Below are 24,442 nucleotides of genomic sequence, written 5' to 3' on the forward strand. Positions count from 1 at the left end.
ACAAAAGTAAAAATGTCGATTGGCGTGTAGTTTGAATTTCATAGAATTTACATGTATATATTATACACACTATTATATATATTAATTATATTATTATTATTAACTATAGTAATTATATTATATATGTCAGAGATGAAAGAACATCGGGGCCTTTCTTTTGGAAATTTTGGAAAAATCCCCAATACTTTAGTCTACACTTTTTATTATAGCTGTACTTAAATAATCAAACTTAGAAGTAGTTGTTTATCATTTAATTCGATTATGTTTGCCCGAGATTTGTGACAAGAGGCTTAGGCTCGAAGTGACAGGTAAAGGTCGCTAAACGTAGCTTTAAAAACGTAATTTTTACCTAAAAGAGCTGTGACGTAGTTGTATAGCTCTCCTTAAAAGACATAGTTGTATGTGCAGAAAGATACATAGTAAAGTACATGGGTTCGGTTCGACCTGGACTTTTGACAAGTAAGGAAGTGCATTTGCTATCTTGTTGACTGTGTATTCGTCATTGAACCTAAGATTATTGTCATTAGCATCTCGAGTATCTAATCGTCACGGTTGTTTGTCAAATTCCGTAATAGTCATATAATCACCTTGTGAATTATTATTATATTCATTTAGTGACTAAGTAGTCATTGTTATTATAATATAAATCTGTAGTAAGAACTTATTATTGTGCAGTGAAATTGTTTATTGCTAGTGAACTTTATTCTGTAATAATCATATTTATACCATTAACTATCATCTATAATGTATGTCGGGTTAACATTAGAATTTAAGGCGCGTAACGATTCTTCGTTTGAATTAGCCATCGTTTTACGAAACAGAGATTATATTTACGCGAATATACAAGATTTTACAAAATATTATGAATATCGAGTTTAATGAATGATAAGATTAACAAACGATAAATTTATCTAATGATTAGATTAAAGAATAATAAGTTTAACGAATAATAAGAGTAACGAATAATATGTTTTACGAATAATAAATTTAACGAATAATGAGATTAACGATTAATAGGTTTTACGAATAATGAATTTAGTTAACGCTATTAACAATGTTCCTGGGTTCAAACGAATCCACGGTCAACGGGATAACTCTTTACTATGCGCAGAATAATTTTAAACACAAAAAAATACGATTGCTGAGACACTCGGTAAATTGCTCGATGTATCACTTTCCAAGGCGATCACACGAATGAATATCTGATGAAAATCTTTTTCGCTGTACGACTGCATTTGTTTGTTATATGCTCGCTGGAGGCATCGAGAAGGTTCCAATCGCCGTTGCTAGGCAGTTTCTGTCAAGAGTTTGTTGTATACTCTTTGGAAGCATCGAGAAAGATCCAAACGCCGTTGCTAGGCAGTTTCTGTCTGAAGTTTGATTCCTAATACAACGTGTGTCCCATTATATCGACATCTCCAAAGTGCAATTCTATGTGATTTCTATGGAGAACTATACAACCGATCCACACCTTCGTCAGGCAAAACGTTTATCCCGTGACCGTGGCTACGTTCGGCGACCAGTTGTCACCTCGAACCCACTTTCGCTATCACAAATATCGAACAATTACAAATGACAACAATTGCTTAATTACAGCTGTGATAAAATCTAGGCTAAAGCATTAGAAGACTTTCCCAAAATTGCAAAGGGAAGGCTCCGGTTTTCCTTTCATCTCCGACATGTATATTAAACATGCCTGAGCCAAATGAAAGTTCGTTAAACGTCCCTAGCCTCAATGTTAACTCGACATATATAATGTAATAGTATGAATAATTATAAACTCAAAACTGAATAATAACTATAAACTAATAACTATAAACTCTGACTATTGTCAGATTCTTCGTAATACTAAAACAAAAATTAACAAAATCGTTTATATAATTTCGTGTCGTGATATAATACAAATCTGAAGATACAACAAAGAAAAATTGAACAGTGCTCGTGGAAAACACCATAAACGCAAAAATTGAGAAATCTACGTATCAATGAGAATAGCGCAGTATATTAATAATTCGCCATGTAACATCGCTTGATACTTCGCAGCGTTCAATCTACTCTTTAAAAAAAGAATTTCTCTTGACATGATCAGTGGTTTCTTGGAAATATCGAAGGAATAATACGGAAAATGTGGCTGAGTCTATAAATTATTCACAGCAGTGTGCGCAAAACGTAAGTATTAGGTCGTCCGAAAAGTTTCTTTCGTTTTATAAGGAAATAATGGATGCACAATATTTTTCGTTTCATATTATTTTATCGAATTACGTATGATCTATTTTGTTCTATCAAGATAAAGATCACAGTGTTTGACAGATTAGGTTTCATGTTTGCATAAAGATGCATCGTTGCGAAAGACGTGTCTGTAAAAGAAAGACACTTTTCGGACAACCTAATAGAAGTACGACTGTTAGTTCGATAAACTTGCTCTCGACGTTTTACTTACAGCACGTAAAATATTTTGGTAGTAGAAGCAGGACACAGGGACGTTTAAATTCACAATAAAGTCCATTTCACAATTCTTTCATTAAGACTTCTCTTTTTACGCTTATGAAACCAGCCCCGGTGGCTACATAGATATTTCTGTTCTTTTCTTCTTTTCAGCAAACAACAATCTCGGTGAATAGCGAACGGGAATGTGTTACTTTATTACATTTCCGCGATTATTCTACCTTCCATTTTCTCGTGTAAATACACTGCAACGTAACAGTTCATAATTGGTTTTATATCACATATTTCACGTAAAGTCTGCGAAATGTCTTAAACAACGTACATTTAGTTAATACGTTGAGGTTAATTAAGTTTGAAAGTTAAAGCTACAATGAAAATAGGAAAATCAGCTACGTTGATCTATATTGTATCAGGAGTACTTTCAGCCTTGTTATTTCGCGTCAGTCTTTTTTTAGAGCCCTTGGCAAAGGAGAAAATTTCTCCTTCTTGCAGCTGTTAAAATTCTCATTGCATAAAAATATGCATAAAAATGACACAATCTCTCGTGATTATTAAATCGAGTTAATGCTTAAGAATTGTTCGACTCAACTGTGAATTTGCGGGAAATTGTAGTAAATAAAATTTCAGTAACTTGCAACTCGATCGTATAATCTGATTCAATGGAACGCAAAACTCTGATATTCGTTGGACCGCGGTTTTTTATGCAAATTAATATTTTTATAGATACAAATGGACCGATACAGAACTTATAATATTTCTATTTATTAAAGATACGTAAAATTATAAGATAAGATAATAAGATAATTAATAAGATAAGTAAAATCAGTAAGTTACAAGTCAACCCTCTGGCACTGAATTGATCTCAGGTTTTTATACAAATTAATATTTTTATACACACGAATAGAGCGATATAGAAGTTGCACAGAGATTCGTTTTACCTATAAAAATTATAATAAGTAAAATCCGTAATTTAATACAAGTAATCTCTCTGGCATTAAAGAGACTGCGAATTTTTATGCAAATTAATATTTACAGAGACAGGACTAGAGTGGCACAGAACCTGAGCAGAGGTTGCTTCCATTATTAAAAATTATAACGATTGCATTCCCTCTGTATTTTATTTTATCGATATTATTTCGCAACCTTTAACGCGAATTATACGCTATTATGGTTACCACGAACGCGCGATCAAACACATCGCTGCACCTTGTTTACGCAGCTCGTGTGTGTAATGCAACGCGTTGAGAAATTAAATTACGAAAACTCGTTAGGAGAAACGAATTATCATCAACATCCTGGGAATTTTAGGATAGGCATTTGCCGCTTCGTATGTTCAATGTTAAAACGTTGTGTTCGCTGCTGCACCCGTTACTCACAGAGACCGTTGGACAATACAGTAATCAGAGTAATCTGGCAGAAACGTGAGCTGAGTATTTAACGCTAATATGGACGTACACGCGTTAAATGAATAACTCGTGAGCGTTGTTGCTAAAGATTCTTATATTAAGCGTTCGTTCACGTAGTATCGAGTATTTGTAGAATTCGCTTCATTTCTTTGCATCTTTCGTTTCGTTCCGCCCTCCCTTTAATATATTTTGTCAAATTCGAGATACGAGATTTATCAATACCATTTATATTCTGATAGATTTAATATCCCTTTTAATTTTAATATTGCAAGCTCGTCTCGCAGAGAAATATTAAATACTCGTACGCTCCCTGACATTTCATTTTATCCTTATCCTACGAATTTTCTCTACTCTGATCTATGGACATTTTATGGACATAGGAGCGCGCTTGAAGATATTTGTAATTTATAAAGATTTTGGAATTAAAAATGTTTAAATGTAACCTATAGGCAGGTCGTATTATAGGTACGTCATAGTATAGTCGTCAATATTCTATGGATAATACTTCCCAATAGTAAAATATTTATGTGTGTAAAACATTTATGGCAGATGTTTCGTCTGAATACACGAAAACTCACTATGATTCTCCAGGTCTGAAGCATAAAATACACCGCCGTACCATATCATCGTTCTTGCAACGCTAGTATCTTCGTATCGATAGCTCGTGGCCATTTCTACCATCTGCGAAATTCAGTCTCGCATACTCACATAATACCAATCTTTTATAACTATCTCTTGGAACCAAATTTATGATATTATCTAACACATTATAGAAAATGACGTAGTACCGATATACAGAGTACCGATCAAAGTTCCTTGTTTCTATGGTTAAATAATATTGTAATAGAAGAAATAAATAAGTATATACATATACGTACAATTACTCATTGTGAAATGGCAAGAAATAATTTCTTGATAACACATTTTATTATTACAAGGACAGTACTATTTCACTAATACTACATTTCAATTTTCTGCTGCATTTGTATCACTTCGTACCGCATTGCGGTTATATACATGTGTACATAAATGTGTGTGTGTATATATATATAAACATCTAAATTTGCACGTTCTCATATGACGTTATATGTTATATGCATGTGGTTCTGAATATGTGTATATAACGTGTACCACAGTCATCAAAAGGCACTGGGGTGCAATTATCGTATGTTCTCGTATTTTTGAAAGTACTGTAATTTTAAAGAACTTTAAAAATTTTTCATACTCTATATTAGTTCGTTATCGCGCTCAATGCAATAATTATGTGTTCCTAGGAAGACGAAACGAGCAGATGGGAGATTTGTTGAGGAGAATGTTAGGTTGGTATGATCACTAGTTCCTACATGCAAAGTTGGTACGACTACTAATGACGCTCCTTCGTTTTTCCCCGTGTGCCACGTGTTAATTATCAGAGAGTATGTTGAAATGGTTGTACATGGTGATGAAATACAGAGTATATAAAACTAAATCTGTGTGAATCAATTAAATATCGAACTCCAAAACCTATTTAATAACAAGATTTGCATGTTAAACAAAAACGAAATGTGTTTACATCTGCATAAAAAGTGAAAGCTTCATGGGAAATATTTTGTAGTAGGTAAAGAAGTGTAATTCCTGCACAATAGATTCAATTACTTTGTACGTAGCATAAACATCACCAGATATTATTTGGAGAGTACAAATTTTACATAAATAACTGGATTTCAGAATTGATTATTTGTAGAAATAAATAAAGAATACAACAAATAATTCTGTGTACATATATTACGGAATTGTCGTTGTCGACATTCTCAGATGTTAATTGTATAAGCTGTATTTAATGCTTAGATATATACATATTATTAAAATTAGTAAATTGTTTCTGCAGTAATCAAATAATTTACTCTTCACGTATAATATCTGTAGTTTTTAAAAATAAGCTTCGATTAAATTGTTTTGTCCTTCTTCCTATGTTATAGGTACCTCGTAATTACTATGTTACTTATCCACTTGCTATTAGCGATTTACGAAATAGCCATCTTCCATTAGTTACATATATATCCTGTAGCTATCAAATACTTATCTGTGAATAAAAGTATTATATTTTATTGTAACGTACCTAAACGTCTTGTTAATGCTATTATGAATCAGATGACTCCAAATTTACTAAATACGTAAGCAGTGGATAATTTCTCGTCTATTACAAATTATAATATTATTATTTTTGCAAATTATTAAATTTCAGGCAAACTACTAGGTTGTCCGAAAAGTTTCTTTCGTTTTATGAGGAAATAATAGACGCACAACGTTTTTTGTTTTATATTATTTTGTCGAATTACGTACGATCCATTTTGTTACGTTGAGATAAACACCGCGACATTTCACAGACTTGATTTCACGTTTATATGAAGGTGCATTAAAAAACACGTTTGCGAAAGAAAAACACTTTTCGGACAACCTAATACTTCTCTCTAGCCTAAGTTATAGCTCTAGCTCTAGCCCAAATTATAACAAAAATACTTCAGTCATTTGCAAGCATCGACTTAAAATTTTATTTCGTTAAAACATTTTTGAGATTTAACGATGATTTTTCCCAGGGAAAAAAACCATAATCATCTTAACGAGGCTCTGACATTGTACAGGCTGTTGAAAAAAAGCCTTTACGGGGCCTATGGTGGTTATCGAGGGAAGCAAAAAAATGTACAATCAACACGGGTGCTGCGGTTAATCCGTTCGATTCCGTTCGATGGTAAAATCCATTTTTATCATTTCAGAACGTTGAATGTCGTTGTCGAGTTCCTCCGTCGAGCGTAAACAAAGAGATTGATTCAGAAGTACGTTGGCTCAAGGCTGTCAACACAAGCGACCTATGATACGTGGACGTGAGCTTTGCATTGCAATGGAAGGAAAACATATCGAACATTTGCTGTAACAAAGAAGGTTTTTATTTTGTTTGCCTCTATGAAGTAATCTCTGTTGATATTAGTAATGATTTTGTGTTGACAATGTTCAGCTAACGCACTTCTCAATCACTCTCTCTCTGTTTACGTTCGAAGAAGAAACTCGCTCGTGACATCGAATGTTTGTAAATGATAAAAGTCGATTTCACGTCGAAAGGATTGATCGCAGGACCCACGTGGACTGGACATTTTTTGCTCCTCTTGGTGAGTACTATAATTCATGGACCCTTCTTTTGAACATCCTGTACGTTGCAATACAATAACTAGACCTCACTGTCTAAAATTGCGATGGTTTTCTCACGTTGAGAAAAAGAAGATAATTTGCCAGATCACCGTGTATATCACCAGGAGGCTCGGCCAAATACAAACCGCACTCTGTTGCTAACTTTATACTTAGGTAAAATGTTTCAAGAAGAACAACCGACTTATTTTTTTACGTGTATGTCCCGTTTTTCTCTGTACACTTTTGCCGTCGGATTGCTAAGTTTTTCATTGCAGTTTCACAGAAAGTGGAGAGCTGGGTCAGAAAGCAATCGCACGCGAATTGCTCTACTTCTTCGTTGCGGTTGAAACATCGCCCTGCTGCTGCCTCTTTCGGTGCTCGTGATTTTGCGGATCTCCAACTCTCCGAATAATGGAAACCACGCTCCCACGACCAATATTTAACTTTCGAGCAAATTTCGTCGATCCTCGCGCGCGATCGTGCTCGATCGGTTTGCCAACAGCTTCCACGTTTGCTGGTGTTACACTTGTCTCGAGGCGTCGCAGATAAAATGTGTTTTGAACGTTTCTTGCTAATGTTTCATTCCCAAACCGTAATCGCGATCTACGCAAAAATCCAGTGGTCTTTGCGCCCTCAAATAAAGTAAGCTTAATAATCGTTCATTGTGTAACCGAAGACGTACAGTTTCCTCGCTCATTGCGCTATCTACCGAAGAAACGATAAACAGTGCAGCACGTGTAGTGGAACGTCTGTGAAACATTTTTTGTTTTATTTGGAAGAATTTTACAATCAATTCTTATTGAGAATTATAAGTAAATTATTCTGGCGTGGTGCTATAACGTGTATAATAAGTGATTATCGTTATTGAGATATGTATAATTTTATGTGCTAGACTAGGTTAGCTGCGCAGTAGTGATACTTGTATGTGAATATCAGTGTGTGGAAGTGTGTGTGTGCGCGGCGTCTCGAAAACAAAGGAACGTAAACTGTTCAGTTAACAGTCTGCTGTAGAAGAAGGTGAGACGCGTGCAAGTGTGTATCGATGAATATCTTTGAAATCGTTTATTCAATAAATATATAACTATTCTAATATGAATTCTAAGTGTAAATTTAGTGTTTCTATACCGTTATTTCGACTCTTAAGATCCAAAATTCTCAACAATCGTATGTTTGATTCTAGCTGAATCTAATGTTTAAATCTGGAGGGTAATGCCCTTTTAGCCTGCGGATCTCATCCGTCGTGTCAAGTAATTGAGTAACTAATGGATTCCGGTGGTTGTTAACTCTTTGTTATATTTATTACTGAATTTGGATATTTCTTCTTTAACTGTAGGCATCTTAAGGTCGCGATGTATCGTTTCGTTGGTAACATACCAAGGTGCATCTATTAAGGATCTTAGAGTTTTTGATTGGTACCCATAGGTACAAACAGATTTTAATATGGCTTTATTGTGAAACATTTGACTAAACTATTTGTACTCTCACGCAGTTCCATGTGGATAATTGACGCTGCGGAGATGTGCCACACGCGGTCCAGTTGATACTTGACCGACGCTCGTACTGTACAGAACGTTTAGGAATTTCATGAACACCGTAACGAGACACGACTATCCTGATCATATTGGTCAAGTTTGAAACGGATCTGAAAATGTGTACACAAGTTAGAAGATATGGAGTTAAAGAGAAAGCTGCTTCCGTTTTTCGTAGCGAGATGCAACTGGCCATCGTGGTAAATTTATTTTTATTTATTATTACTAATTTAATTGGTGATACTGTAGGGCTGACTGTTTTAATAAATTTCCAATATGTTTAGAACGGAACTTTTAAGAAGCAGCGAAACTAGAGGTAAACGAGTGGCTGATAAACGCAAGGAAATCGAATGAGAACTGGGACGCAAAGTTTCACGTTAGAACGCAAATTGTTAAATTCATAGCAAATGAATTATATGTTCACAGGTATATGCAGACCGTGTCGTAATGGACGCGTCACGATCCAGCGAGCACCAATTAAAAAAAAGAGGAGACTTATTCTCGCGACCGTCGAAGAGTTGGTTATCATGTGAATTAATGAAATAGAAAATTGCCTCTGGACGACGCGCACACAGCTACAAAATCGGTGCAGGTGCGCCAGCCTGTCTTCCGTTTAATTTCGAACATCGACGTGAAAAATTGGCGCGCGACCTTCTGCCTTGATTACGTGCCACCCGGATTCAACCTCTGGCCTCGTCGCGAGGCAAAAATTCCTCGTAAGTACACAGATTCGCGTTCGATATACGGGTCAGCCGGTCGTCGACATTCCGGCACATTAATTTCACAAGTGTTTCTATTCACACCCTTGCATAGGTTCATTGGCCCGTAAGGGCTCTTTTCAAAGGGCGCTGGCAGCCTCGTACGAGCAAGGAAATCTCTTTGAAACTGGCACTGGGCTCCGCTTAATATTAATAGCAGCATTTGCGGCTCCGTATGAACGACATTTAACTAACGAGACGCCTCGATTCGGTCACCGTGCTTCTTTGCCTTCTTTTTCTCTTCTCGCTCCTCTTTTTCTCTCCTTCTTTTCTTTTCGTTTTATTTATTTAAGGTCGCTCGTACCTGTGAACGTTATTTAGCGACTACCACGGTACACAAACGAACGATCCGAATTTTATGAGAACACTGACAGAACGATCTGCGATCGAAACATCGAGCGATATTTTGTAAATGCGGGGACGTTTCTTTGTGAGAAAAATTGAAACAGGAAATTAGAACTGAAGGAAATTTGTATAGTTTTGTTAAACAATTGTTAACTCCCGTTTAGAATTAATGTTACGAGGTGAAAGAATAGATAATTTTAAATCTTGTATTAAATATCGAATGATGTTAAAGAAATAAATAATTTCTACCGCGTTATACAAGAAATTTGATATGTAGAGTGCGCTAAACATTTATAAACTTTGGTTTACCTGCATTATCGTTATTAAATGATTCGATCAGGTCATATTCATGTCATACATCCTGTCATATCGTTTATTCACCGCGGCTACCGTAAATAATATTTCCGTGTTATTCCTCAAAATGTTATATCGGTTGATTATATCGATTATTTTATAGATTGAAGCATTTTCAACAGAATAATACAGAAATGGAAACAACTATCGAGCGTTGTATAATTAAAAAATAATTGAAACGAGCCATCGGTTGGAAAGCAACGTTTATTAATTAAAAACTTGACATGAACTTTAAGCGAGTTGTAAAATAGTCTTCCTCTGTTCAATTTTTCCCACTTTTTGAACGAACATTTACACACAGCTCGATAGAGATGTATTGCTGTTGTACTCGATCTTCATAACTCGAAGTTCTAATTAAAATAAAAATCAAGTCGCACAGAATTCATATTTCTGAACAATAAGTTCTCAGCGAATTTAACACGCGTCACTACGATTCTTTTGAAACGAGTTCTAACGAAAGCGGCGTGGTTTGCTTAATAATGGCAGGGCGGTGTTCTATACAAAATTTATTACTGTTGTTTTGCGTTAATAAAGCTTGGCAATAGGCAACCAGCACGCACAGCTTACGTCGAAAATTTTAATGATCAAGTGAAAAATGCGAGGCTTCGCCCACCACAACGAATCTTTCGAAGCGAAAATACGGGAAATCCAGACTACAATAACGAACTTGTTAGAAGCTGAACGATCAATTTTAATAAAGAACGGAATCAAATTTTCCCTGTGCTCAATTTTAAATTGAATTTCATCCTTTCTTCTCTTTTCTCACTTATGCACTGCCATTCGTAAGCCTTTGGATACCAAATGCTATTGCAGAAAAAAGTTACATAAAACGATATTTTCGTAATATTTTCAAAGTTCGACGCTTAGAGATCATTTGTCTACTGTTTATTGTGTATCTCTTGCCATATCTCTTGATCGTAAAGTAGAATAAGTTAAAATTCAAACGAAAGGAAGAAATTTATGCATCTGCGTCACTCATATTCTATCTTTGTTTTTAATTTGATGTTTTATAAAATTTATGCATATCGATGTTTAGGATGCGACCAGAAATATGCATTTGTCAATACAAGACATCGAACAGACACATTGAATCAGCTGTCTGTAACCTAACTGAGGTATCTGTGCAGCATCTTTGATGTCTGTCTTATTTATAATAATTAATATTAATTATCGTTTCTATTAATGTCTACTAATTGCCTAAAATAAGATCAGAGGCCAAAATTAGATTTTAGAGTTTCCTTTGCAGCCTACTTTATGCATATATATTTCCAATAATTTGCTAGTGTAAAGATATTAGTTGAAAAATGAAACGATCGTATTCAGGATGAAACTTACATTCAGAGTTTTATTAAAAATAATATTAGTAAAAGTATGCTTTAACAATTTCGATATATGTTGACTATCTTAAAAATAGCGTTACAATTACTATAATTAATATCACTGACTGATTGTATTTGTAATCGTCATCAAAGTAAAGAAAGGAACAATCGAGGCATAATTAAGCAGCTACAAAAAAAGAATAGTAATAATAAGATATGTGATCCTCGTAAGCTGAAAAGAACACACCCTGCAAACCTAATAAACGAGCAAACATCTGCAAATGACCCAGATCGACTGATCTCAATGATAAGAACATTGTCTCAATGAAGACACCGCTTGTGCTATTTTGTCACATTGAAAAAATTGTGCTTAATGTGATAAATGTGTGCTGATAAATTGCGAAGTATGTAAAGTATAGGAGATATAAAAAGAAAATTTTTTTTAATAATTTCTTGGTATATTTAATAGCAGGTTGCTCTTCTTATTCTGAACTTTCTTCTTTTTTTCGTTTCACTCTTTTATTATTCGGGTTTTCCAAAGTCGTATCTATAACCAGTTTTCATCGCGCAAGAAACGCACCCGAGTATTATTCTGATCTGTAAATTATTCCAACGTACAATATCCAATTTTTTCCAACATATCTTCGAACTAAATTAAATCCTGCTGCTACTAAATTAAATTAGCCTCGAAGAGAACAAAATCCACGCGTAATAAACGTTATCTACTGGCACATTTACGTAACTACTGAGTTCCGATTGATTGCAGACTTTCGTCGAGTCAGCTATTCCTCGCGCGACCATCCGATTCGAACGTCGATCAACGATTCGAATATCGTGAATTTTAACGCGAAAGCACATTTCCCTTCAACGCGTAAACAATGTGAAATCGCCGCAGGAAGCGAAAAAATCTCGATGAAGAACCACGATGAGAGAAGAGAAGGGAAGGAACAATCGACTTGAAAGAATACTCGTTCGTCCCCATTCACGGGATCATCGGCGAACAGCGTCAAATTAAATTGATCCCCGACAGCAGGTCCACCTTCGTGCCCGGCATCGATCTACGTTTCCATTGGCGTTCATCTGTTTTATTCGTCGAATCAGCTTGCGCGGTAAGCACGGACAATGCTCATAAATTTTTTCCTGCCGCGGCAGACATGGCTTCCGTTTCATTTGCATTGTCTCAGAGCGCGTAGCTGAGGAGCGTAACCAGGATGCACACGATCGATCGGCGGTACCATTGTTTCGCTTTAGTGTCGGTATCAATCGCGCGGGGCGTTCATTACGACGGCATTAACAGGCTTTTCAAAAGGAGAAAACGATTTCCAGAAATTGGAAAAATGACGAATAAAAAACCTTCGTTGAAATGCTGGATGAAACCTTTGAAATCGGCGAATACGAAAGATCCGTGGTATTTCAGACCAGCGTAGTAGGACCCATGCTCTTTTCGATATGCACAACAGATCCTTCAGACGCCTTCATTCATCTGCATCATTCGTCAGATTACCTTCGCCGATGACTTCTTGTTTATCCAGTCTGTGCCACTGACCAGGAGTCGACCGAGAAATTACAAGCAACGTGCTTGCTGCGGGACCAGTGTTTACGTATCGAAGTATGAAATTCAGGTTACGCCTATTAGAGTTGTTTCTTATCTTCTTAAAAAATGTTTATTTTATATTATTTCTTTCAATTGCGTGTTTAAGGTGGTGTGCATCTTTGGAGATTATTAGTGTCACGTTAAGAACGATCAGGGACAGAACGAATCTGTAGCAAGTTGCATAAACCAATCTTTCCAGTCTTTCAGAAGATCTAGAGTCTCTTCCATGGAGCTTATGTATGTTCAGGTAATTAGTTAGATGATGTTGTATATTGTGATATTACATCTAGGACAGTTGATTAACATATGTACAAATCTTTCAGAAGATCTAGAGTCTCTTCCATGGAGCCTTTCTTTTGTAGTATGTTCAGGTAATTAGTTAGATTATGTTTTATATTTTGATATTACATCTAGGACAGTTGATTAACATATGTACAAATCTTTCAGAAGATCTAGAGTCTCTTCCATGGAGCCTTTCTTTTGTAGTATGTTCAGGTAATTAGTTAGATTATGTTTTATATTTTGATATTACATCTAGGACAGTTGATTAACACATGTACAAATCTTTCAGAAGATCTAGAGTCTCTTCCATGGAGCCTTTCTTTTGTAGTATGTTCAGGTAATTAGTTAGATTATGTTGTACATTTTGATATTACATCTAGGACAATTGATTAACACATGTACAAATCTTTCAGAAGATCTAGAGTCTCTTCCATGGAGCCTTTCTTTTGTAGTATGTTCAGGTAATTAGATGATGTTGTACATTTTGATATTACATCTAGGACAGTTGATTAACATATGTACAAATCTTTCAGAAGATCTAGAGTCTCTTCCATGGAGCTTATGTATGTTCAGGTAATTAGTTAGATGATGTTGTATATTGTGATATTACATCTAGGACAGTTGATTAGCATATGTACAAATCTTTCAGAAGATCTAGAGTCTCTTCCATGGAGCCTTTCTTTTATAGTATATTCAGGTAATTACTTAGATTATGTTTTATATTTTGATATTACATCTAGGACAATTGATTAACATATGTACAAATCTTTCAGAAGATCTAGAGTCTCTTTCATGGAGCCTTTCTTTTGTAGTATGTTCAGGTAATTAGATGATGTTGTACATTTTGATATTACATCTAGGACAGTTGATTAACATATGTACAAATCTTTCAGAAGATCTGGAGTCTCTTCCATGGAGCCTTTCTTTTGTAGTATGTTCAGGTAATTAGATGATGTTGTACATTTTGATATTACATCTAGGACAGTTGATTAACATATGTACAAATCTTTCAGAAGATCTAGAGTCTCTTCCATGGAGCCTTTCTTTTGTAGTATGTTCAGGTAATTAGTTAGATGATGTTGTACATTTTGATATTACATCTAGGACAATTGATTAACACATGTACAAATCTTTCAGAAGATCTAGAGTCTCTTCCATGGAGCCTTTCTTTTGTAGTATGTTCAGGTAATTAGTTAGATGATGTTGTATATTGTGATATTACATCTAGGACAGTTGATTAGCATATGTACAAATCTTTCAGAAGATCTAGAGTCTCTTCCATGGAGCCTTTCTTTTATAGTATATTCAGGTAATTACTTAGATTATGTTTTATATTTTGATATTACATCTAGGACAATTGATTAACATATGTACAAATCTTTCAGAAGATCTAGAGTCTCTTTCATGGAGCCTTTCTTTTGTAGTATGTTCAGGTAATTAGATGATGTTGTACATTTTGATATTACATCTAGGACAGTTGATTAACATATGTACAAATCTTTCAGAAGATCTAGAGTCTCTTCCATGGAGCTTATGTATGTTCAGGTAATTAGTTAGATGATGTTGTATATTGTGATATTACATCTAGGACAGTTGATTAGCATATGTACAAATCTTTCAGAAGATCTAGAGTCTCTTCCATGGAGCCTTTCTTTTATAGTATATTCAGGTAATTACTTAGATTATGTTTTATATTTTGATATTACATCTAGGACAATTGATTAACATATGTACAAATCTTTCAGAAGATCTAGAGTCTCTTTCATGGAGCCTTTCTTTTGTAGTATGTTCAGGTAATTAGATGATGTTGTACATTTTGATATTACATCTAGGACAGTTGATTAACATATGTACAAATCTTTCAGAAGATCTGGAGTCTCTTCCATGGAGCCTTTCTTTTGTAGTATGTTCAGGTAATTAGATGATGTTGTACATTTTGATATTACATCTAGGACAGTTGATTAACATATGTACAAATCTTTCAGAAGATCTAGAGTCTCTTCCATGGAGCCTTTCTTTTGTAGTATGTTCAGGTAATTAGTTAGATGATGTTGTACATTTTGATATTACATCTAGGACAGTTGATTAACATATGTACAAATCTTTCAGAAGATCTAGAGTCTCTTCCATGGAGCCTTTCTTTTGTAATATGTTCAGGTAATTAGTTAGATTATGTTTTATATTTTGATATTACATCTAGGACAATTGATTAACACATGTACAAATCTTTCAGAAGATCTAGAGTCTCTTCCATGGAGCCTTTCTTTTGTAATATGTTCAGGTAATTAGTTAGATGATGTTGTACATTTTGATATTACATCTAGGACAGTTGATTAGCATATGTACAATAGAGTTTCAGATACGAAATTAGCATATGTAAAATAGAGTTTCAGACGGAAATAATACTTTGTAAGAAGGAGGTAGTCTGTCTGTGAATAAGTTTGGACAAAGGACTCGCGTAGGAAACAGGATGTACATAGAACGAGGCAGAAAGCAAAGGATACGCTAGATAAATTCTGGAAATTCTGCTGGCTCATTGAAGGAACATCGCGATCGAACCGTAAACCTAGTACGAAGTTGTGATTGAGACACTATGGACTTCTGGAATCGTACTGCAACGGTAGAAGCAGTTGAACGCCAGCTAACCAGGACCAGAGGAACGCAAAGCGGTGGAATAAGAAAAATACAAGAAGAAAAAAAAGTAAAAGTGCAAGAAGAGATGACACGGAAAAGGCCAGTGAGCTCAGGTCAGTAGAGGAAGAAGCACGATGTCGCTGTCACGTAAAATTAATGATAAAAAAAGGAGTAGCTGAGCTATAGCTTAACTTGACTGTGCTTTTATATTTTTGTAGGTAGTTTTGTAGGTTTTGTAGGTATAGTATTCACGAAAATGATTAAGTACAATATTACAATGATTGAATGCTTGCAGTTTTTATATGTTGCGTTTGTAGGTATTGAGGAGCAAGGAGAGGATCCTGATTGCCCTACGTAATGGGGAAAGTGTAATGTTGGACCATATGCTAAGGTCAGGTCAAAGCCTAATGGTTCACTGTCAGCTGGTATAGAATGACATGGATTTGGGTATGGTCGTTGTCACACCGCTAAAGTCGCCATTGGACAATGCTTGAAAGACATCCAAAACTGTCTCAGACTGTTTTCAGGAATTCGAGGAGAATTAAAATGCAACATCCTTCGAGCAACTATCATCCTGCTGCTCCGGTCTGCCGAAAACTGTGGGACGAGATACCGTACGAATAATAAACAACGTCCAAGCTCACTAGAGAATGCCATAACCACGAATCTACATAAAACAAGCGTAAAAGGGCTCTTGTATCGCGGTTGGACACGAAACACACGGTATAATAAAGAAGCGAATCAGGCGATTGCAGTGAGAACGATAGAAGGAGGAGAAGAAGAGAAAAGAAGAGACACGAGAAGGAAGAAACGAAGAGGGAAAGGATTCTGTTGCAGTTCATAGCGAGTTAGGTGGCAAAGGTTTTAAGGCGAAGGCGAGATAAAGCGACAGGGCGAGTAGTCGGCAGATGAAAATTTCGTTTCTTTCACCTACACACACCGACCTCGAACAAACGACCTCCGATTGTAAAAACGATGAAGCAAGAAATTAACTTTATGAACTGGAAGAAAAAACAGGAAAGAGAGAGAGAGAGAGAGAGGAAGGAGAGTGGAAAGAAAGAGAAAGAAGACCGTGACCACGGATCTGGACCTTCTCCAAAGCTACAGAAACTGTCGGTCGTGTTGCCGGTTGTTAGAGCCGTACAAAACCAAGATTTTAAAGTCGACAACAATGTGCCGCAAACTGGGACGCAACGATTTCGGTCTCCGCGTTCGGTCGTTCGTTATTAACGTTTTCAGGACTTTATTCCGTTCTCTTTGCCCTTTCTTTCCTCGCCGACTTTATCTTCCTCTTTATCGCTGTCTCTTTGTCTCCCGCGTCGGATGTGTATTTTACTGCACGTAAAAACCGAACCTGTAACGCGTTCAGCGTGGCCTGATACATGCAACACGCGTAACTTCTTTTTATGTTTCATACTCGCCACTTTTATTTCTTTTTTTTTCTTTTCTTCTTCGGGAGTTGGGAGGGAGAAAGGGAGGGCAGTGTCTTCGACAGTTTCGTTCCAACTCGGTGAAAATTCTTCAATGCCGCTGCTTCCAGCGAGAGGTCAATGTTCTGTCGTTTATCAACCAGCAGATTTGTACAAAATTGGGATATGCAGCTGTCAGACGCATGTAAAACACGCTGCGCGCATTCCATTGGTAGAATTCGCTGTTAATACCTCGTTTTATCCGCGTCTCTCACCGCTGCGAACGTTTAAATGTTAATCAAGTTGATTCGACGTGTTTTCGGTTACTCGGTGCTCACTGTTGAATCGCGAAATTCATTAATTTTTAAGGAGATACTCGGACTACGTAATGAGAATACTTCGAAGATACTTGGATGGTAATTTAACACTAGAACTACCACACCAGTAAAATTGACTGGTTCTACAATTTTATTTTAAAATTCCTACTTTCGCAACGATAACCAAAAGAATAATATAATGAATTTTATTTTGTTTTTTATGTATTCAAGCTCTAAATACCAATAGTCAAAATGACTGGTACTTTTCAAAGTGTAAAAGTGTTCTGCAATCTGTTTGTCAAACCCCAAGTAACCAGTTGCCTCCTTTTGTACAACTTACTACACGTTTTGAAAATTTTTACTGCGTATCATTCGATATGATGATATCAGTTATCAGGAAAATTCCAGATCGCTAGATGCTAACACTAGAAATCCCACAACAGTCAAAATGATTGCTTCTACAATTTCATAAATGTGTCAACCCTCGTTGGTAGAAATAGCTTCGTGTTAACTATCGGTAGTTCTAGTGTTAAGTAATAAGTTTCATTGATAGGAGTAATTTTCGCTTCGCGCAAAATCAGTTTAACTTTTAACGTGCGTCGTAGTGGAATGATATTTCAATTTCAAGAAATTTTTAAAACACTACGTTTTGTTAATTACTAACAGAAGGTTGAAGAGCGTTAAACTGCATCTTTAGATGATTTATGGTGATGTAGGAATAGGTAGGCATATGTATGATTTAATTATGCTTTTGAACAGACCATCTGAATAACTTTTTTGTTCCTGTACAAAAATATTTCATACCGCGTATGCCGAATTAAATATGCAAATCTTTTAAATAAATTGATTTGCAAATGACTTAATGTGCCAGAGAATAAGATGCATTTGAAGCTTTTTTTTCTTATTAGAAGAATGAGAAACGCACTAGAAATTACGAATGAAGCGTGTGCTATTTCTAGAGAAGATGCTCGCCATGAAGGAATTGTCTGTTAGTGATTTGCTAGATTTAAAACTGATCATTCGAACTTTGATGATAAAAACCTGCACGATCTAAAAACTGTCGACTGAAGACAATAAATAAAAAGCTATGGTATTAAAAGTAAATCTATTTTCTAAGATACAGAGTCGTGAATTACTTGAAAATCGACATGATGTATTTTAAACATAAATTCAGCTTATATGAGTGTGATGGTCCAACGAATGTAAGTTGGTCAGTATCATTAACATAGTATCATAGTATCATTGAAGAGATACAGAAGCATTCGAAAATCAAAGACAGAATGACTTCAGAGTTCAAAGAGCAACGACAGCTGCATAAATTTACATCGCAAATAATTCAGAACATTTTGATGTAATTTAAATAAAAATTTCGTTGCAAATATCCGTAGAACAATTTCTCGGAAGAAAAGTAAATTTCGTGAATTCGGTGAATTAGCGTATCGTAATACTTAATGGCCTCAATTTCGCGGAGTATCGCAATTGTGGCTCATACTCAAATTGCACTCTAAATTACACACTATAATCGCCTCTAGGCGGAACGAGCATGAAACTAATCCCGAAACTTGTTTCAAGCTAGATCAAACGTGTTTACCCAGTGTAAAGGAAGAGTCGAACATATTTGTCGATGTCTGGGCTTGCAAAGTTCCAAAAGTTAGGATCGAACGCAGAATTATATGAAATAATATAGTCCGTTTGTGTATGCTTGTTTATTATACTGTAATTTATTTATGTTACTCCAAGTTCAAAGTATAAACACGTTAAAAAGATTGCGAAAAGCTCGAAGCAGTTTCAAAAAATTCTTCAAATTATTTTTCCATGAAGGAGAACAAGTGGTTTAATTGTGTAGAATGGTTTGCGCTTTAGATTTTTCAATGGCGATAAAACAATTATTCCTATTCACTGTAATATAAATCCAAATGATGTCAGTTTGATCACAACGTGTTTGATAAGAACGTTAATAAAACATCAATAAAAGCGAATGAAATCTCCCAGTAGTAGTTTCAGGTTTGAAAGTTAAAGATCGACATTTAGTCTTCAACTCTTTGGTTATTTGCACAGCAGGTTTAACAGCTCCACAGAAATATGGGCAGCAAGCACATTAAAAACTTATTAATATAAAGGATGGAAATTTTGAAATAATATTGCTCGCTGGATATATATAATGAAAGAAATATCTTTGTACGAATAAATGAACGCGTAACGAATTGTAAAATGAAATTTATTACAATACATGAAATATCCATATTTCGTTTGATTTTAGAGACAGATTAAAAGGCCTTCGTGTAAAATGCTGTCTGCGAAAGCCGTGTATTTTTTGAAAACTTTAGCAGCGTGATCGTCGACACACTCGTTTCGAATTAATATCGCCAATGCACATTATAAACGTTTCGTTCGAATAGCGTGTCTACCTGTTCAGAATAAGGTGGGCCGCACGGTCCATTTGTGTGATAACCCAGATCCGAAAACAAAAACCTTTTGTTTGGCGGTTGAATATCGCGATGACGCACTTTGATAATCAGGAAGACTTTCGACAACTCGCATTCCGATAAGGTGCAAGGAAAATGAAACCGGCGCAACGAATGAAAACGGGCCACTCTTTTCGCCATTTTTTTTACATCCAAACATATATACATATGTATAGTTCTCGCCACTCTAATCAGCAATTTTAGTTCTATGCTGAAAAGCTATAAAAGAAAGTACGAGAAGCAAACGAAACCGCGTGTTAAAATCCTTTTCTTTTCTAATGTGCACGCGATTACGATTATTATTATTATCTGTTATTATTATTATATTATTATCTATAATTATTATTATGATTCTTATTATTACCTATTATTATTATTGTTATTATTATATTATCTGTAATTATTGTTATGATTACTATTTGTTAGAATTTAATCTTGGAATTAGGATTAATATTCTGTGGAAGACACAATGTTTGTGTTGAAATAATACAATGTGATATTTATTAAACAATTATTTCAAGAGTTATAAATGTGCGTTCTGGAATGTAGACAGTTGGCTAGTTATTCACAGACTGACTGGCTTTGTGACCCATGGCCCTTGAAAAGGTTTAGAGCCCCACTCTCTACGCAGTAATGAGTGTGACCTGTGTGGGTGTCTGTGTGGCGTCACATGTGGCACAGAACCTTCTAGTAGCTTCTCGACGTGCCCATCTAGAATGTTCCATCCATATCCTCACGCTTCTTCCGGCGTTTTTTGAAAAAGCATGCATGTGCTAACTGCCGTGGTGCATCTCACGAACGCACGCTGGTGGGGATGGCGCTGGGCAACGAACGGAAGAATCCGTATGATCAAACACTCTATCCGCATGCGACTGATATCGTTGTATTCCAACACTATTATTACCTATTATTATGATTATTATTATTATCTATTGCATTCTACGATTCTTTTGATTTTAAGAGGAAAATATTTAAAACGGTTGTGCATATGAGAGTTTGAGCATTCTTTGCATAATTTTTCCATACAAGCTGCTTTAACCTCTTAACCTATGATTTACGTTCGAGAATGTCCGTAATATTTACGTTTGGTCCGATCATCGTATTACGGGCTATGCCCGTAGTTGTAGGTTAAGGGGTTAAACAAATTACATTAGAAATTAGCAGGTGATCAATTAAAAAGACGATAAATTATGTTATGAATTTTGTTATGAAACACACATATCTGTGGTTTACATATCGCTGCCATTTTTCATTTGTAAATATACGTACAATGACTGTAAAGTACAAATACAGTTGCATTTTATGTGTGACATATAGCGTTGACGTTTTTTATTTGTAAATATCCGTACAATGCAACGTACAAATGCAATTATATTTCATCTGTGATATATATCGTTGTTGTTTCTTATTTGTGCAATGTACAATGTATTGTAATGTATAAATATACTGCAGTTTAACCCCTTAACCTACAACTATGGGCATAATCTGTAGTACGATGATCGGACCAAACGTAAATATTACGGGCATAGCTCGTAGTACGATGATCGGGCCAAATACAATATATAATATAATATATAATACCTTGTTTACGTTTGCGGACCAAAATTCTCGAACGTAAATAGTAGGTTAAGAGGTTAAGTATGTGAATTCAATAGTTTCTCTTCTATACTAGGTTGCTCTATTATACCGATAAACGCTAACAATTGTAAATTTTCAAAGTTCTGTATATTTTGTATTTCACATTGTATAAAAATGTTTTTTTTTTATTTAGATGAATTTTACAATCAATTCTCATTGAGAATTATAAGTAGATTTTTCTAGCGTGTGAAGTAGCTTTGTGTCGTTTAGGACATTTCACGTTAAAAAGACGATCTCTGAATGCAAGACATATAATTCTTTTTAAAATTTTTATGAATAATGCTAAATTACATTCTATTGTAATTTTCATATTGGTAAAAACAATGCAAGATTTATTACCTATTGTTAGCAGCAGTCGATAAATGGCAGAAGTACAGATGAATTACGACTTGTTCAACCCATATTTTAATATATTCAGCGCACAACTGAATAATCGACCTCGTCTAGAGACACAGCATTTTTCCGTGATGGAATCTCATCATCATTTGCCTGATGGATGGCTTAAAGTCGTAGAAAGCAGCGGCAAATATTTAACTCGAACTACTTGTATTTTGTTTTAAACAAACTTTGAGTTTCACTGAAATATTTCGATTATTCGTTAGAACACCTAATAAACTGATGAATTAAATTGTTAATCGCTGTTTGCGATTGTTTAATCTAAAGCTCCGCCTAACGCTCTCTGTATATTTTTCCCTTTTTCATTAGTTAGATTGCCAAAAGTCGCATTTATAATTTCCAAATGTTTGTCAGGATCGCGCGTGTTTATATTTAAACTGATAAAATCGTATGCAGAACGCGGCACTTTTCAGTGGCTACGTTGAATCTTGGAAAATATTATACGGGACAATCGGAGTTGAGTCGTTTCGTGTTATCGCCGGGAACAGCGGCCGCATGAGAAGTAGAAAGATCAGAGTTAAATCAGACTGTGTAAAGTCGGTCGGTTTGATCACTCGACACGAGAACACCGCGCCATTAAATTGGAATCGCGAACAGATACCTACATATATCCGGCATGTGACACAAAATTTTGATGATAAGAAAGACGATGCGGTGCGGAGGAAACGACGTAGAAGGCGAAACGACGAATAGCGGGAAATCGAAAGGGGGACAACTCGGCCATAAATCCCACGCTGTAGAGGCAAATCACTGGCGTGGCAATAAAACGCACGTGTATAGTTCCCTTTATACTAATCCCAGTAACAGAAGTAAGTCTTACGATTTACGTAGTTTACATTGCATTGTTGTACATTGTAATGGAAATTTACAACGTAATTTTATGTCACCCTATATATCGCAGAATGTAGTTTATAGACTGGACTTTTACGGAAATTCATATTTTTCGCGATATAATTAAGAAACTTAAGCCTTTCTAAAGGTAGAAAATTGTTCTGCTTACCAGGCATTACAGAAAACACTATGTTTTGGATATTTTATATATTTTTTCATATTACGTGAATGTTTTGTAATTTTGCGAAGAATTCATGAAAATTCGCAAAGTCTCGTAAATTAAGTCTATAGGAAATATCCTTCGAGCATCGGATAAAATTATTGTTTCTGGTGTTTCATACGAAGAGATACATAATGCGTATCTTTGTTTATTTTCTGATAGTATTTTAAAATGTTCTTTAACGGAGAGACGTACTTGCAGGAACGATGGTGCGTTGTAAAAAGTTTTTAATCCTTAGTTTATACTCGCTGATTTAATCTGCTTATTTAAAAAGTTACTGGGAAGTTGTAAAATAAAAGCATTTTTATTTTCTTCCTAACAAATTCCCTTTTATCTCTCCACTTATTAAAATAATCCCTCTTTTCATTAAAGTACACTAAAGATTAAATATTAGAGAAATAGGTTCATTATATCCACGTTCGTAAATTCAAAAATATCTTCTTCGCATTTTGTGAACACCGAAGACATCAATTCAGGCAAAATAGCGTCGTAGTACAGGGCTAACAAAATTTCAAAATACTTTATACCAAGTACAAAATGAATATAATGTTTCCTGTGATCAGTGTTCACAGACTATAGTGAGCCACTGTGTATTTACGTAACATTCTTTTTTTTATTTATGTCCATAAAATATACCAAAAAGTTTGGCTGGAAAAGCGTGAAACACGTACAGCGGTATATTTCAATGATTATCATGGTGCACAATGGAACCCAATCATTATATGCACACTTTGGACTGCAAAATTCCAAAACCACAAGGCGTAGATTCAAAAATGAAACCGGTGCTTAGAGTCTACAGAGTTGGAAGATAGTGGGATATTGAAGCAACGAGGAAAGCCATTACCAATTCTCTAGAACATTCAGGTATTCAACATGTTCTCGCTGTGGGATTGCCTGATCAGGCTGTGAGAAGAGTTTTATACGAAAATCCTAATTTCCCTCCTCCGTAGAGAAACTCAGCGAACGTGACGTGCTTTCAAGATTCTGTAAGATGTATCGATAGTAAGCAATAAATCAGATAGTTTTTAGAACGACGTGTCGAGGCAGTAAATCGACGAAGAAACGAAATCTTGAACATTGTTCTTACTAATCGTGTAAAAATATTCGAACATTGTTGTGTGTTGTTTTCTTCAGTGCCAAATTCGAGAGGTCGTTGTGCCGGATTTTATGTGGCTGGAACGAATACACACGATCCTTTACATCATTTTCTCAATCGTAATTTAGTTAATCGAAGAAATAGAAAATTCAGGATATAAAAATTGTTGAAGTTATTTCTTCAAGAAACACTACACCTTTTTCTTTTGTATATCCGTGACCTGAAGACTGCTGTTACGAAGA

General features: G+C 35.4%; 1 protein-coding gene and 1 long non-coding RNA gene across 5 annotated transcripts in view; one reads left to right on the forward strand and one right to left on the reverse strand.

Annotated features, from left to right (window-relative positions):
* Positions 1-24,442, reverse strand: part of LOC117214933 (acetylcholine receptor subunit alpha-like 1) — a 278,214-nt gene that overhangs the window by 50,338 nt on the left and 203,434 nt on the right. The gene's annotated exons all lie outside the window — the stretch shown is intronic.
* Positions 6,810-9,840, forward strand: LOC117214934. 2 transcript variants are annotated; one of them, XR_004488981.1, is made up of 4 exons: positions 6,810-8,260; positions 8,347-8,742; positions 8,969-9,258; positions 9,356-9,840. It is a non-coding gene; the product is annotated as an uncharacterized LOC117214934 (long non-coding RNA). The 2 variants fall into 2 exon arrangements; XR_004488980.1 differs by lacking the exon at positions 6,810-8,260 and having other exon boundaries at positions 8,267-8,742.

This window comes from Bombus bifarius, unplaced genomic scaffold (assembly GCF_011952205.1).
Source record: "Bombus bifarius isolate JDL3187 unplaced genomic scaffold, Bbif_JDL3187 scf7180000009275, whole genome shotgun sequence".
Classification (NCBI taxonomy): Eukaryota; Metazoa; Arthropoda; class Insecta; order Hymenoptera; family Apidae; genus Bombus; species Bombus bifarius.